This window comes from Mobula birostris, chromosome 8, assembly GCF_030028105.1.
Source record: "Mobula birostris isolate sMobBir1 chromosome 8, sMobBir1.hap1, whole genome shotgun sequence".
NCBI classification, from domain to species: Eukaryota; Metazoa; Chordata; class Chondrichthyes; order Myliobatiformes; family Myliobatidae; genus Mobula; species Mobula birostris.
This window is the reverse complement of record NC_092377.1, coordinates 45,623,753-45,641,740: the sequence shown is the minus strand read 5'-3', so window position 1 is coordinate 45,641,740 and position 17,988 is coordinate 45,623,753. Positions and strand designations below refer to the sequence as shown.

Here is a 17,988-nt window from a genome sequence, read left to right as displayed (position 1 = left end):
TGTCTAATATGGTGGGGGGGGGGACTACTGCACAAGATCAAAGTAAGCTGCTGAGAGTTGAAAAATTAGTCAGCTCCATCGTGGGTACTTGCCTCCGTGGTATCCAAGACACCTTCAAGGAGTGGTGCCTCAGAAAAGCAGCTTCAATCATTGAGGACCCCCACTACCTCTTCTCATTGTTACCAACAGGAAGGAGGTACAGAAGCCTGAAGGCACACACAATGATTCAGGAACAGCTTCTTCCCCTCTGTCATCTGATTTCTAAATGGACACTAAACCCATGAACACTACCTTACTGTATTTTTATTTCTGTTTTTGCACTACTTACCTTAATTTAACTCTTTAATATACATATACTGTACATACTTATTGCAATTCAGTTTTTTTCTATATTTTTCATGTATTGCATTGTACTGCTGCCGCAAAATTAACAAATTTCACAACATATCGAGGTGATATTAAACCTGATTCTGATTCTGATTAAGATCATCTAATCTTATTCATCTCTGGTAAAATAAACTTAAAGGCTCGTAGAACTGAATGGAAGTTCACTAAGCATATGCACTAAAGGCATTGAAATCACAAATGTAACACTGTAAAAACAATAATGCTTCACACCAACCCTAGCAGTAAAAGTTTGACAAAGTGGAATATTAAGTGAGGTTAACATGGTTGACCCAAGAGCTAGAAGCATAAACAATTTTTAAAAATCTTAGGGGAGGAGAAAAAAGTACTATTGTGTAGGTCTAAATGTGAAAATTAAAAAGAAGTTAACTGGATTTATGAAATATTTTATAAAAGTGAGTAAATAAAATGCAAAGTTGCATAGAAGTCTATTGACTTTCTGTGATGACTGATAGTCAGCTGGGCTTTACATGGTGTTCTTGACTTCAGTTTCAGCTATAAAATTGGTATAATGAACTCACTGACATTATAGAAAGTTCCTTTTATCTGCAACTGTGGGTGAAGATGCATTAAATGAATTGCTCACTGCCTTAGGTTAATGTTGTGAAACAGTTGTAACCCATTCCATTCAGTGCTATCAATGCCAATTATTACATCAATTAGGGTCTGTTGCTGTCAGTCCTGTTGGACAAAGTATTTTAGTCTCAACCGTCTAGTGCTAATCCCTGGATGCAGCTGGCCTCAATAATGCCAAAGTCATATAAAAGAACATAAGGAACTTCAATAAGCAGATATGGAGGAGAATTTGATTCATGTGGCAGATGCGGGCACTGAGAAAAGCAAGAGAGCCCTCATGTCCAGATGTTTCCTGGCAGAGCCTCAGTTAAATCATGAATTCACCTTTGAAATGGAATATTATGCAGGTTATGTAAAAAGTACTTTGTAAAACTCACTTCAGTGGTGGAGACATTGGCAGCCTGTCATCAAAAAAGTCTCTTTAAAATGTAAATGGAATGCATAGTTTGAATCACTTGCCTCTTTATATATTTCCCACTGGAGATGAGGATAGCAAATCAGTAAAATGTTTTCTCCTGAAGGTAAGTGTTGTTCTAAGAGGTACTCTTGTAGTTTTGAGGGCAATGGGCAACAAACCAGCCTCTGCTGTCCAGATAATTTCAAACATGGATGTTCTTATAATGTTGTTAAGAGATGTTCGACAAAATCTAGCAGCAGAATTGTCAGTTCTGCGATTACATTATCCAGTTCACAATGTAAGAAGCTAGTGACATAGTCACTTAAATGTCACAGTTCCTTCCTTCTGGAGCCTCCACTGCTAATGCCCAGCTTCAAGGTGCTCCAAGTCATACTGGTGCCCTTCAAACATGCTTGGCTGGAGCCCAACAGATGCTCAAGGATTAGGTGAAGGGAATTGCTCACCAAGTTCCATTTAATTCACTGACTTTCAATCCTGTTAGTCACAGCAAACAATAATAATTGAGTTCTTAATTAATCACAGCAATCAAATTCTATCTATTAATCAATAGTAGTCCTAAAAAATGACAGGAGAAAAAATCCATGTGATATAGAGTTTTGTGAATAGATTGTGAATATGATTTCATCCAATCATATTGTACTGACTGCTGAGTTCTGACGTATTATTTGCAGGAAAATTCTATCTAATTTCTATCTGAATGGATTGCTAGAAGAACAACTTCTCTATAGAGTAATGGAATAATTTTAATAGAGACAAATAAATCTTTGAATTGTTAACAGCAAATTTACAGGGTCCTTTAATATGGTCCAAATTCATCCCAAATTGACAATTTGAATGTCCTACAACCTTCACAATTGTCAAAGTACATTATAACATGAGTTTCAAGATTTGACAGCTTCTTCCCCTCTGCTATCCAATTTCTGAATGGACATTGAGCCCATAAACTCATGAACACTTCCTCAATACTTCTTTTATTTCCTCTTTTTTGTACAACTTATTTAATTAGATATACAATTACTGTAATTCACAGTTTTCTTTTCTCTCTCTATTATCATGTATTGCATTGCATTGTGCTGCTACTGTGAAGTTAACCAATTTCATGAGATATGCTGGCGATGTGGCTGATTCCGATTCCTATATCATCTGTTTCTAATTGTCAGCCTTGGGTGATGGCTGATAGTGTTCAGTGACACAGTGGTGTCATGGACCGTGCTGCTGCATTACAGCTTCAACAACCTGATCTCTGATGTTTTCCTTGTAGCTTTAAGGGTTTCCTCTCACACCCCATTTATGTGCTTATTGGTAGGTTAATTACCCCTGGTGTAGGTAGTTTATGGGAGAACTTAGATAGAGTCGGAAAATTATGAAGAGAAGTTGTTGCAGGAAAATAAGTGGGGGAGTGTGATCTGTGTGATGCCCTGACAGCTGTCTTAGTGTTGAATGGCCAAAAGGTCCCTTCCTATATTATAAGAAAGTATGGCAACAAACTCTTAGTTCCAAATCATGGATCTCATGAGCTCAGTTCAGTCAAGCGATGTTAGTTTGGACTGAATCGGCAGTACCATTTTGAAAAGCAGTGTTGCCATTGTAGATGACATTTCTCTCTCAGCCAACACTAATCGTCAATCTCCTTTCTCATCGATTAGTGGGAAATTGACTGCCAATAATTACACATCAAAAGTAGTTAATTGGGTTTAAAATGTTCTGAGATATTCTTTACCTTCACCATATACAATCAAGTTTCTTTTTCCTTTCATGCACCTCAACCAAAGTGACAAATTCAAAATAACGTATTTTGGATAATTGTGGGTACGTTCATATATTTTTGAGGTTGTAAAAGCAGAGAATACACTTTCTGGTACAAAGTTACTTTGAACTTTGTTTCTGTTCTTTTAGTGATATCATTTTCCCTCCACTGTGGTCATATGCATTGCCATCAATTTAATTTCCTTATATATCCATTCATATGTTATTCTTGATTAATTCTCACTGAGTATTGACAACACAGAAAGCAGCAGAGTGGTAAGGATAGTAAATTCAAGACTTGTAAGATACTAGACAGTAACAATCCTCGGCTTGTGGCAGGATGGAAACTAATGGAAAATTGGAGCCAAAGCATTGAAGGATTTTAGACTACCTTTTGCTGATATTCTGTGTTGTCAGCAAAAGGAAGTGGTGTTGGAAAAAAATTGTGTTTAGTATCTTGCTATGAAAAGCCCATCATTGTAATACTCCAGTCTTCTTCACAGAAACTAATCTCTTTAGATTAATTATAAAACTAGATAGTTTTGATGAACAGTATTGACTACCTTTCATCATTTTAACATTATCTTTAATTAGTTCATATATGTTTTCTTACATTTTGCCGTTTTTATACTCCTTCGTTTTAATGTATTTAGATTTTCTTATTTAATCCTTTTTATCCTTTATTGTCTATTCATTTATAGTTTGTTGCCTTCAAATAAAGAGACATGTTTCTTATAATAACATGAAACTCTTTGTCAGTGATTTCTTTGTACTGCATCATGCAGGAATTACAATTATTTGGAATCTTTGTTGGTGATTTCTTATTTTTATATTTTTTTTTGTTGCAGGTAACATACTGCTTATAACAAATGATAAGAGGAACTAATGGATCATGAAAATGTCTCCTACACAATAACCAAGGCCCATCTAATAAATGGGTAACTATCAGAGTTAATGTTTTTCTGTGACCATTCTTTATAACATGCTGATTTTCGTCAATGTAATGATTGCAAAAAATTATATATAATGCAATTAGGAAAAACAGTTAAGTTTAGGATTTTCCATTAGAAAATCAATTTTGTTGAAAATTGTACTGGACTTCTTTGATAAAAATAAAGTTCTGCAAATTCTCATGAGTTATGTAGAGATTTCACATTAAGATATTCACACACATAGATAGTCGGTTAAGAAAATATAGGAAACACACAAGAAAACACAGAAAATACACATATACTATTCAAGAACAGATGCTGAGGTACATGCTGGGACACATAATCAGTGATGTAAACTGGGGTCATCGGGTGTTTTGGATCTTTCAGCATCAGACATCCTCGTCCAGGCAATCTGACCAGGATTGATCAGGCCCTGGCTTGTGTCCCAGCAATATTGGTCCACGTGACACACCTCTTAACCCATAGCCATCTGCAGACTTACTCAGCAGCCTCTATGAAGGTCCTGATGGCTCTCTTCTTTGTAGCCCCCATAATGCCAAGGAGAGAATATATCATGCAGAGCGACCAGCAAGCAACACCTCTACACCCCACCTCTATAGGCTCGCATCGTGCCCTCCAGCCCTGTCTCTGGCACTGCTCTACCAGCTCTTGGTATTTATCTTTCTTACACTCAAAGGTCTTCTCAATCCAGTCTTCCCAAGGCACTATCAGTTCTATCATAACCATCTGCTTTGAGGTTTCTGACAGAATAACCATGTCAGGCCTCAGTGATGATGCGATGAAGTCAGGGAGCTTCAATGATATGCATGGAAATGTACATTCACTAGTAGATGTACTTACACAAAAACACACACACTCACATGTAAAGCAGTTATTTCTATGTCCTTTTGTTACACAATGACTCCCCTTATGACTTGCGTTTCAATTGTCACATGGTATTTTCATTTTGCTGTCTTGTATGTTTTTGCCAGAGTCCTTATCAAGACTACTGCCAAGGTGGTTGTCTGTCTTTGTTAGGTGCAGTTATTCATTGATTTTTATTTTGTATTTATTGTTAATGCCCACAAGAAAATGAATCTCAGGGTTGTACATGGTGTAATTTATGTGCTTTGAAAATAAATTTAATTTGAACTTTGAATTTTAAGTTCCGTAATAAGGGGTGCGTTCTGGAAGGTGTATTTGGACAACACTAGTTGATGAGTCTTATCCCATCTTCACTGCTTGAGAGAGTTCACTGAATTTCTTTTACAGTCAAGGAATCATAGACTCTTTATGCTGCAGGAGGAAATTTGGCCCATTGAGTCTGTGCTAGTTTTTTTAAGAGTAATCTACACAGTCCCATTCCCCCACTTTTCCCTGTATCCATTGACATTATTTTCTATAAGTGTCTGTCTCAGGGATCTGTTTTATCTAATTCTTTGTTGAAAACACAGACTCAGTTTTCACTGCTCTTAAATGATACACACTGGCTCAGGCTGCATTTCTGGAGTAATCACACTTGAGTCTGATGACTTTTATCAGAGCTGGAAATAGTTTGAGATGTTTTTGGCTCCAAGACTGATATCAAATGAAGGACTGATGTGGATGAAGTCATGTTGTCTCCCTGAAAGAGAACGGACAGCACATGCCTCTACAACAAATTACACAGCCACAGTAGTTTAATCTGATCCCATCTGCTACATGACTTCAATCTAGCAGAGAAATTTCCTTTGTTCCACCTATTGCCCTCTTTTGTTATCTAAGCTGACCTCTCTCTCTCTCTCTCTCTCTGTCACACACTCTCTCTCTCTCTCTCTGTCACACACTCTCTCTCTCTCTGTCACACACTCTCTCTCTCTCTCTCTGTCACACACTCTCTCTCTCTCTCTCTGTCACACACTCTCTCTCTCACTTTCTCTGTCACTCTCTCTCTTTCTCAAAGGGTCTCTCATCTGAAATGAGAACTTTTTTTTCCCACAGATGCTATCGAACCTGCTAAGATTTTTCAACATTTTCCATTTTCTGTTTTATCATGTTGGCTCTGTTTTCCTTACCCTACTTGTAAAAATTTGGCCTGCCGGGCAGGTATCATAACCTTACCATGAACAACATTTATACAGACCAAAAAGCAAAATGTGCTGTTAATTGCACCCATTTAGCTATTTCATATTATCATATTATCACAGACAGATAGTTATCCTGTCCTTCCTCGCTCCCTTGCATCCCTCCCACAGCTTCTCTTAGACTGACAACTAACGGATATTTCTCTCTGTCCCAGTTCTGACAGAGGATCACAGTGCCGAAGAGTTAACTGTTTCTATTTCCACAGATACTGCCTAACCTACTACAGTTTGCCAGCATTTTCAGTTGTTTATTTTACATGCCTTTACCATAGTTTCACGGTGATCACAGGGAGCTTCACCCAAAGCATTGCGACTGATTTGAAGCATAACAGAGGAGGAAAGCCGTGATATCTTGGAAGTCCATACCTATTTCATAAATTCAAACAGTAATCTGTCTAAAGTAGTGAATCTCACAGCCTTTATGACCAGCATGTAGATTCTTGAGTTATAATGTCACTGTGCCAAACATTTCCCTCTCCTGATAACTCCTACATAGCCCCCCGACATCATAAGTCCTTCTTGCATTCTTTCTCACTTTTAATCCTGCATTAAACATGAAAACCATTCATCCTGCTTCTATATCAATGACACACTCTCAATGCAAATTCAAAGCTGCTATAAAATAACACTCTGACTGAAGTGCCAAATAAGATAAACGCGATTAATTTAATTACCAACACAATAATTGCTTTCCATTCATTTCTCACCCAAGTGTTGATCCATGATGCCATTCCAGAGAAGGTTTCCTCACACAGCTACTCCTATGAGCCATGGGGTCAGCAAAGTTATGCTTCTTGTGTGGGTTGCTTTGAGCTGCCTGCGGCCAGCGCCAGCTGTGGACTGCTGCACCTCAGCGACTGCCGGTTCTGTCTGGCCCAGCTGACACCGCAGCTGTTTATCTCTACTGTGTGCTGTGCATTCATCTTTCCTTACGACATAGATGAAGGCCATTTTCCCTGCTGAATCTATGCCAGTTTGCAGAAAAATCCCATTGACCCATATCCCAAATTATTTCCCTCCGTCCTATTCTCTTTCACAACTCCTGCTAGTTCTCCTGTGACCTGCCAACAGTACTGTGCAAAAGACTTAGGCACGTATGTATAGATAGGGTGCCTAAGACTTTTGCACAGTACTGTATTTGTCAATGTGGACTGGAGAGCGAGTTTGTAAACCTGGCGTGAACAAAGGATATTGAGAATGGCGAGTGTGGAGCACCACGGGATAGTTGTGGGACAGGTGCCAGAGAAGGTGTGCTGGGGTGGGGAAGAGGGAGAGGGTTGGCATGGGTGCAGACACACCCAGCCCTGAGATACCAGGCAAGGTCATTTGATTCCAACAGTTTGTTTATTGATCATTATAGAATATCTCTGCTGTTTCCCGCTTCCTTTCCTCTCCGTTCCTTTTTTCCCAACCATAATTCCCTCTCCCTACCCCTTCCCACTCTGTCCACAATATTGATCCATCTCAGAATCGAGTTTATCATATGTCATAAAATTTATGTTTTTTTTTGTGGCAGCATTACAATGCTATACAAACAAATACTACAGTACTGTGCAGAAGTCTTAGGCATCCTAGCTACAGTATATGTGCCTAAGACTTTAGCACACTGCTGTACATTGAAAATGATTTACACCATTAACTACATAAAACCTAGAAAAACACATGCACTTAGGGAAAAAGAGCATGCTCTTCATGAACAGTGCCAGAGGCAAGGATTGAACCTGTGCTGCTGGACCTGAAAGGCAGCAGTTTACCTGCCGTGTCAATTTAATGCCAGGCAATGCAAAGATATAAAAAACATGTAATAAGGGCAATGTTATGATAGGAAGGGGACACTATCAGGGATGACAGCAGAACAGCAATGGCCGGAGATTCTGGGGGCAGTTTGGCAGGATAGATATATGCCAAAGATGACAAAGTATTTGAAAGGGAGCATGAGGCAACCGTGGCTGACAGGGAAAGTTAAAGGAAGCTTATATGGACAAGAGAGGGCACATAATATAGCACGAATTACTGGGAAGTTAGAGGATTGGGAAGTTTTTAAAACCAGAAGGCGGCAACTACGTTTGTAAAACAGTCATGAGGAGAGAAAAGATGAAATATGAAGGTAAGCTGGCCAATAGTATAAAAGAGGGTATCAAAAACTTTTTCAGATATATAAAGAGTAAAGTTAGTCATTCAGTCATAGAAAAGTACAACGCAGAAACAGGCCTGTTAGTCCATCTAGTCCATGCAAACCATTTAAACTGTCAAGTCTTATCGAACTGAACTGGCACCATAGACTTCCATAACCCTCCTATCCATGTAAGTATCCAAACTTCTCTTAAACGTTGATATTGAGCTTGCATGCACCACTTGCACTGATAGCTTGTTCCACACTCTCACCACCCTCCCTTAAACATTTCACCTTTCACACTTAACCTATGACCTCTAGTTGTGGTCCCACCCATCCTCTGTGGAAAAAGGCTGCTTGCATTTATCCTGTCCATATCCTTCATAATTTTGTATGCCTCTATCAAATCTCCCCTCTTTCACCAACAGTCTAGGGAATTAAGTCCTAACTTATTCAATCTTCCCTTATAACTCAGGTCCTCAAGTTCTGGCAGCATCCTTGTAAATTTTCTCTGTATCTTTCAACATTATTTACATCTTTCCTGCAGGCAGGTGATGAAATCTGCACACAATACTTAAAATTAGACCTCACCAACATCTTATGCAACTTCAGTATAACATCCAATCTCATGTACTGAATATATTGATTTATGAAGCCCAATGTATCCAAAGCTTTCTTTACGACCCTATCTACCTGTGATGCCACCTTCAATTAATTATGGACCTGTATTCCCAGATCCCTTTGTTCTACCACACTCCTCAGTGCCCTACCGTTCACCATGTAAGACCTATCGTAGCTGGTCCTACCGAAGTGTAACACCTCACACTTGTCTGCATTAAACTCCATCTGCCATTTTTCAGCCTATTTTGCCAGCTGGTTTAGATCCTGCTGCAAGCTCTGATAGTCTTCTTTGCTAACACCCCTTGTCTTGGTGTCATCGCAAATTTGCTGATCCAGTTAACCACATCATCATCCAGATCATTGATATAGATGACAAACAACAACGGACTCAGCACCAATCCTTGCCACACTCCACTAGTCATAGGCCTCCAGTCAGAGAGACAATCATTTGTTACCACTTGCTAGCTTCTCTCACAAAGCCAATGTCAAATCCAATTTCCTACCTTATCTTGAATACCAAGCTACTGAACCTTCCTAACCAAACTCCCATGTGGGACCCTGTCAAATGCCTTGTTAAAGTCCATGTAGACAACATTCACTGCCTTGCCTTCATCAAATTTCCTGGTAATGTCCTCAGAAAACACTATAAGATTGGTTAGTCATGAACTACCATGCACAAAGCCATGCTGTCTATCCCTAATCAGTCCCAGTCTATCCAAATATACGTGTATCAGGTCCCTTAGGATACCTTCCAATAACTTTCTCACTACTGATGTCAGGCTCATTGGCCTATAACATCTTGGTTTATTTTTAGGGCCTTTCTTAAATGGCACACCAACATTAGCTCTCCTCCAATCCTCCAGTACCTTACAGGTTATATAAAGAATAAAAGAGAGGCAAGAGTAAGTATTAAACAGCTGGAAAATGATGCTAGAGAAGTAGTACTGGGTGATAAAGAAATAGCAGATGACTTTAGTAAGTATTTTGCATCAGTCTTTACTGTGGAAGACACCACGAGCTGTATGCTGGAAATCCAAGAGTGTCAGGGGGCCGAAGTAAGTGTAGTCACTATTAATAAGGAGAAGGTGTTTGGGAAGCTTAAAAGTCTGAAGGTAGTTAAGTCACCTGGACCAGATGGACTACACACCAGGGTTCTGAAGGTAGTTGAAGAAGTTGTGGAGGTATTAATAATGACCTTTCAAGAATCACTAGATTCTGAATGGTTCTGGAGAACTGGAAAATTGCAAATGTCATTCTATCTTTAAGAAGGAAAGTATAGGCCAGTTTGCCCAAATTCAGTGGTTGGAAAGATGCCCAATATTATGGATGAAGTTTTGGGGTACTTGGAGGCCATAGTCAGCATAGTCTTCTAAAGGGGATATTTTGCCTGACAAATCTGTTGGAATTCCTTGAGGAAATAACAGGCACAGACAAACGAGAGTCAGTCGATTTTGTTTTCTTGGATTTTCAGAAGGCCTTTGACAAGGTGCTGCACAGGAGGCTGCCTAAAAAGTTCAGAGCCGATGGTACTGTATTACAGAAATGATACTAGCATGGATGGAAGATTGGTTGATTGGCAGAAGGCAAAGACTGAGAATAAGGGTGGCCTTTTCTGGTTGGCTGCCGGTGACTAGCGATGTTCCACAGGGGCTGGTGTTGAGACCACTTCTTTTCACATGGTGTATCAATGTTTTGCATGACATAATTAATAGCTTTGTGGTCAAGTTTGCCGGCAATACAAAGATAGGTGGAGGGGCAGGTTGTGTTAAGGAAACAGAGAGTCTGCAGAAGGATGAAGACAGATTGGGAGTACTGACAAAGAAGTGGCAGATGGAATATAGTGTAGGGAAGTGTATTGTCATGCACTTTGGTAGAAGGAATAAACGTATAGACTCTTTTCTCAACAGGGAGAAAATTCATAAATCAAAGGTGCGAAGTGACTTGGGAGACCTTGTGCAGGATTCCCAAAAGCAGGTGCTCCCAACCTTTTTTATGCTATGCACTAGTACCATTAAACAAGGGGTCTGTGGACCCTAGTTTGGGAACTCTGTCCTAAAGGTTAACTTGCAGGTTGAGTTAGTGGTGAGGAAGCCAACTAAAATGTTAGCATTCATTTTGAGAGGACTAGTATTACGAGCAAGGGTGTAACGCTTAAGGCAGTATTACACATTGGTCAGACCTCACTTGGAGTATGTCTATCCACGGCCTCCTCTACTGTAAAGATGAAGCCACACTCAGGTTGGAGGAACAACACCTTGTATTCCGTCTGGGTAGCCTCCAACCTGATGGCATGAACAACGACTTCTCTAACTTCCGCTAATACCCCACCTCATCCGTTATTTATTTATTTATATACACACTTTCTTTTTCTCTCTCTCCTTTTTCTCCCTCTGTCCCTCTCACTCACTATATCCCTTGCCCATCCTCCGGGCTTCCCCCCCAACCTTTTCATTCTCCCTAGGCCTCCTGTCCCATGATCCTCTCATATCCCTTTTGCCAATCAACTGCCCAGCTCTTGGCTCCATCCCTCCCCCTCCTGTCTTCACCTATCATTTTGGATCTACCCATCCCCCTCCCACTTTCAGATCTCTTACTAGCTTTTCTTTCAGTCAGTCCTGACGAAGGGTCTCGGCCCAAAACGTCAATTGTACCTCTTCCTAGAGATGCTGCCTGGCCTGCTGCGTTCACCAGCAACTTTTATGTGTGTTGCTTGGAGTATTGTGAGTAGTTTTGTGTTCCTTATCTAAGAAATGATGTGTTGGCATTGGAGAGGGTCCAGAGGAAGTTCACAAGAATGATTCCAGGAAAAAAAGGGTTAACGTATTAGGAGCATTTGATGCTCTGGGCCTGTACTTGCTGGAGTTTAGAAGAATGACGGGTGATCTCATTGAACCCTATCGAATATTGAAAGGCCTAAAGAGTGTGGATGTAGACAGGATGTTTGCTCTAGTGGAGAAGTCTATCACCAGAGGGCACAACCTCTGAATAAATGGATGTCCGTTTAGAACAGAAACTATGAGCAATTTCTTTAGCAAGAGGATGGTGAATCTGTGGAATTCATTGCTATGTGTGGCAGTGGAAGCCAAGTCTTTGAGTATATTTAACGTGAGGTTCATAGGTTCTTGATTACTCAGGACATGAAAGGATATGGGGAGAAGCTGAATGGGGTAGAGAGGGATAATAAATCAGCCAGAATGGAATGGCAAAGCAGACTCAATGGGCAAATTGCCTAACTCTGCTCCTATGTCTTATGGTAATAACCTCCGGCTTGCACATTAGACTACGGAGAATGCTTTCTTTGGAGGACTTACATTCAATACATCTCCATCTGGGAGTTTGCTACTGGAGGGGACCCAATGATAACAGAAAAGTTTTAGATGTTTGGTTGGTATGGAGAGGCTGAGGATTAACATGTGATAGGCAGGAGATTGTAGCTTGAAGTCATAAAGTTTGCAGACCATACACTGAAGTGAGGGAAGAGCACCAGCATAAGTAGACATGCTACTCAGTGAGGCATAAGCACACACATCGCCCCACCAATGAGGACATCTTCAAAAGGAGTTACCTCATGAAGACAGCATCTATATGGGGCACAGCCTCTTCTCATTGTTGCCATTGGGAAGAGGTTTCAGAGCCTGATGATGTACACCTCAAACTTTAGGGACAGCTTCTTCCAATCTTCCAACAAATTTCGAGCAGTCCATGAACCCATGAACACTACCTCACCATTCCTCATTTGCACTATTTATTTTTACATTGTAATATATAGTAATTTGTTATGCCTGCGCTGAACTGCTGCCACAAAACAACAGATTTCATGACTGATAGTGAACCTGATTCTGAGTCTGTCTGATTTCCTTTCCCTGATGTTCATCACTCTGTGGGCATTTTTCCAGGGATTTGAGATGAGCATTGAAGAGCATGCCCTCAGGCAATTCTGATCAGGTTCTCATTCTGCTCTTAAGAGCACCCAGCATTTGCTACAGTGCAACCAGGGATTGCAAGCAAGCAGGTACGAATGCATGAACTTTAACTTTTGAAAATTTTATTAACAATGCCTGCTTCTCCTAGGAAGATTATTGGAGAAAGCTGGCCGAACTTAATAGGATCCACTGAGAAGGACTGCTCCCTGCAAGGCATCAGTTCAAATTGATCCTCTGCCCCTCTGGATTCACAGCAGATACTAGTCAGATTATCATAGTTATTAAAGTAAAGCCTTAGGCCCAATCTTAGGACTTTGGGCCTCTCAACTTTTGACAGACCCTTAGAGCTTGTTACTTATTTCAGGCTTGTCAACCAATTTCTAGCTCATTGGAAATAAACAATAAAAATAAAGCCACACACATTAAAGTTGCTGGTGAACGCAGCAGGCCAGGCAGCATCTCTAGGAAGAGGTGCGGTTGACGTTTCAGGCCGAGACCCTTCGTCAGGACTAACTGAAGGAAGAGTGAGTAAGGGATTTGAAAGTTGGAGGGGGAGGGGGAGATCCAAAATGATAGGAGAAGACAGGAGGGGGAGGGATAGAGCCAAGAGCTGGACAGGTGATAGGCAAAAGGGGATACGAGAGGATCATGGGACAGGAGGTCCGGGAAGAAAGACAGGGGGCGGGGGGGGGACCCAGAGGATGGGCAAGAGGCATATTCAGAGGGACAGAGGGAGAAAAAGGAGAGTGAGAGAAAGAATGTGTGCATAAAAATAAGTAACAGACGGGGTACGAGGGGGAGGTAGGGCCTTAGCGGAAGTTAGAGAAGTCGATGTTCATGCCATCAGGTTGGAGGCTACCCAGACGGAATATAAGGTGTTGTTCCTCCAACCTGAGTGTGGCTTCATCTTTACAGTAGAGGAGTCCTGACGAAGGGTCTCGGCCTGAAACGTCGACTGCACCTCTTCCTACAGATGCTGCCTGGCCTGCTGCGTTCACCAGCAACCTTGATGTGTGTTGCTTGAATTTCCAGCATCTGCAGAATTCCTGTTGTTTGCATAAAAATAAAGCAAATGGATTTTGAGGAGAATTCAGGTTGGTGTTGCGTATATACATGTATTTATCTTTTTTTAAAATTTGTTTTAAGAATGTTCAGCTGGAACGAAGATTAAAAGTATATAAGATTTTTTGATTGGATTGGCTCCCTGAAACCGATTTTGGGACTATTGAAAGATTTTTAAAAGTCATCAACCATCTGCAACCAGATGAGTTTTAAAGACTGATTTAAGATCTATTTTGAAAATTCTGTTTTTTACCTGGAATGCATTTTGCATTTATGACTGACTTCTGACATCTCACGCACCAAACTGGTAATCATACCACTGTGCTTTGCTCTGTGTGTCTCATTGAGACAGCTGGATGAAGTGGAATATTTGAGTATTTTTAAATTTTTATCTTAATCCTGTATCCAAACCCCAATCCTTTATTATGATTTCAGTTAGATACTGAGTTATTCACTATCTTATTTACATTATGAGATAGAACATTATAGTTGAAGATGTTCTAGACACATGCTATTATTAATACAATTTGATACTGAACTCATGAAGCTGCTCAGCTGAAGACAATTTTTAAAAAAAATCCATATTGACCTCATCTCCATCCAGTTTCTATCGACAGTTGTCAGTCAAGCTGTGATATCAGGTTAACATTTCTGATTCCTATCATAGGTTTCCATAGCACAGCAAAATCCTGTTAACTTCTGACACTGTCACCTCTATAGCTCTCTTCCTGCAGCTTACGAACAGCGGCTGAACTCTCCAGCACAGTAGATTGAAGGAATATAATAAAATTACTATGTTGATTTTATTTTATATGCTGAATGAAACACTATCAAAATTGTTGTGTCTCGCAATATTAAAATATATATTCAATGTTTTCTTTTCAATTTTAACACTGAAGGTTGCTGATTATAAAGAGCATCTTCACTGATCTGTCTTTAAGTTTTTAAACCCTAAACTGCTGCAATATTTTCCAGATTCAAATAAAAACAATGCAACTATATATACCATTTTTGCTTAGAGATGCTTCAGGGAAACAGAACTTTATCACAACCAAAGCTCACTGCCATAAAAAGTACATTAGTGCAATCGCAAGGGAAAGATAAAAGGGCTTAAGTCCCTGTGTGTTTTACTGGAATAATTAACCTTTAAATCTCTAGTGAGATATAATGGAAAGTTTGGGACTTACAATAGTTTGAGAAAAAGAAAATGCCAAATCTCTTCTCCTTAGAACAGGGATGAGTTTTATTCGGCCACTGTTAATTTTATTATTGTGGAAAGGAACTTTGTGCAAATTGGCATGTGTTTTAGATGGAAAACTTAATCCAGTTGTTTTGAATGGGACTTTTTAACTAATTCTCTGGAAAATGATAAAAAATAATCAACCCAGTACTCTGTCAAGTTTTCCAATTCGTACTGTATCAGAGTCAGTGATCCTTAAAGACCCCATTGGAAACCAACAGGGAAATAATGGGGAAAGATTCTTTTTACTTCACCTTTCATGAACGCTAGAGTAGCAGGACTCCTCCTATCTCTGAATAACTCGAGTTGGTATGAGTGACAAGATCAGTATTACTTCCTTTCTCTTCAGTGTCCCTTATCCTTTCTGTTGGGCCATCTTCCTCATAAAGCCTTCTGTCCACAACGTTTATATCCCAGCTTTGGAATCACATCTCCATGATGCATATTAAATCATAGCCACTTACTTTTATTTGCATCATCAATTTGTCTCTCATTATGATTGCGAAGACATTTCCAAATTAGTTTTTTTTTACTTTTTTCCTATTCTGACTCAAAGCCTAGATACGCTGATACACCTGTATGCCCTCTCCCTATCTGACAGTACTTATCAGTACTTAACCGTAAGATTGTTATTTATCTTGCTATCCTTCACTACCATTTGAAGCTTTCTCTTTAATTTTTCATATTTCCACTCACCAGAATCCTCTGACTACCTGTCCTTCACCTCCAAAACCTTCTTCCTTCTTCTACCATGCCTAATGAGCAGGAACAAATTAACAGACAATTGTAACACATGAACACGGTATACAAAACATAGTACAACACGTAGTATACAAAATTATGAGGGTTATAGATAGGATAAATGCAAGCAGGCTTTTTCCCACTGAGGTTGGATGACACTACAACCAGAGGTCGTGGATCAAGGGTGAAAGGTGAGAAGTTTAAGAGGAACATGAGGGGAAACTTCTTCACTCAGAAGGTTGTGAGAATGTGGAATGAGCTGCCAGCACAAGTAGTCCATGTGAGCTTGATTTCAATGTTTGAGAGAAGTTTGGACAGGCACACGGATAGTAGGGATATGGAGGGCAATGGTCCCAGTGCAGGTCAATGGGAGTAGGTAGTTTAAATGGTCTTGCATGGACTAGATGGGCTGAAGGACCTGTTTCTGTGCTGTACTTCGCTCTGACTATGATGACATATTTCTGACTAAGATGGTGCCAGTGTACATCGGCAACTTTCTGCAGGCTGCGTGAACTTTTACCAGTTTTCCTCTTCAGTATATTTTGAGCTTTGAACTTCAAACAAATTTTAAGATTGTTTACTCAGATTTTGTTGATTATTCATGCTCTCTTGTACATTTTATTGCCTATTCCCATTTGCTCTCAAGAAGCTGGTAGTGAGTTATTTTCCTGGACTGTTTCAGCTGTTGAAGTGGAAGTTTTTCACAGGGTTGTTCAACAGGGAGCTCCAAGACGTAATCCAGGGAGCAACACACTGATGAATAATTGGCTACTGAAAGCAATTCAACCAAACCTTTCGTCACTTTGCCGATGATTAAGAGTGGGTTGATGGAACAGCCTAATTGAAATCATCCTGCTTTTTAGGAGTGCACATAATTAAAGTGTTTCATCTTTCTGAACTGGCTGGCTTCTGTATAAGTGGGGATTCAATATATCTCACTGAATATGGTTGCAAGTCTTGTAACCTTGTCTTTTGCATTCACAATACAGAACTCCGCCTCTGATAAACATATGCACATTCCTGGAACTGTTTCCAACAGGTAACTAGTTCTGTGATATCTTAACTCTGTCCAAACTGCGTTACTTCCATTATTTATCAATCATGCAATCCTGGTTTAGAATTTTACCAGATTGGCATTTCATGTTTTGATATATTTAGTGTAGTTCCTGGCTTAATCTTCTACAATCCTTATTTAACCAATTGTTGGACTGTAGCTAAAATAAGGTAAAGAAAGGTAATCCTGGCTGTGAAACTTTAACTTGTGGCATATTACACTTAATGCTGTTGCTGCTAGCAGAGAGACGCCTGCACCATCCATTCTGAATGTATATGGGTCTGAAATCTGCATATACAATGGGTATCCTTACTGCTAACTTGTTTCACTATATTCCTTTCAAAATTCACTGATGGAACTTTGAAACTGAGGTATGCAGACTGTTAAATCCAGGGAAAATATTCCTTTTCTCCACCTGTGGTTTCAATGGTCTATGCCACAGAAAATTAACTTTAACTCTCCCCTTTCAATTTTGTTTTCATCAAAGTGCACTTTCAAGTAATCAAGTTCTGTTTTTCTCATCCTTTTTGTGACCTGAGGGCATGTGAGGTCAGTATAATGGCAATCATTATGAGCCAAACTGGTTTAAGATATAACCTATCATATTACTGCTGTGATTTACTACAACTTCTGTCTACATTTTATATGGGTAGCAATTTAGGAAATGTTCTTTCTTAATTTAAAAAAAATCTATTCTCATGTAAACATGTTTTAAATCTTTAAGCTAAACGAAGCAGGTCACTTAAATCATCTCATAGCCCAAATGCATATGCAAAGGCATTCTTGCTTCTAGCTTATCACTTTCTAAAATTACTTCTTTGCTCCTGATGTTCAATTCAAGCAATTAGTAATGTCAAAACAAACCCAAAGAAGGCAAGTGATATACATAGCTTTTCTTAGCACTTGTCTAGAAAACAGAATGGTCAATGGCTCAGTTTGCTAACCATAAATTAATAATTGAAGAAGTAATGGATGAATTTTCACTGGAACTCTGAGGGAGATGCAAGAATTTCAAACTGTTGGGCATACGGTCA

General features: G+C 39.7%; 1 long non-coding RNA gene across 3 annotated transcripts in view; it reads left to right on the top strand.

Moving 5' to 3' along the window:
• LOC140201281 (uncharacterized) overlaps positions 1–17,988 on the top strand; it is a 67,295-nt gene that overhangs the window by 23,367 nt on the left and 25,940 nt on the right. For 2 of the 3 annotated variants that reach the window (XR_011886817.1, XR_011886815.1), the window contains exon 3: positions 3,994–5,154. This is a non-coding gene — a long non-coding RNA (uncharacterized lncRNA). Of the gene's footprint in view, positions 1–3,993; positions 5,155–17,988 lie in introns of those variants that run through there. The other variant, XR_011886816.1, reaches the window with a different exon arrangement.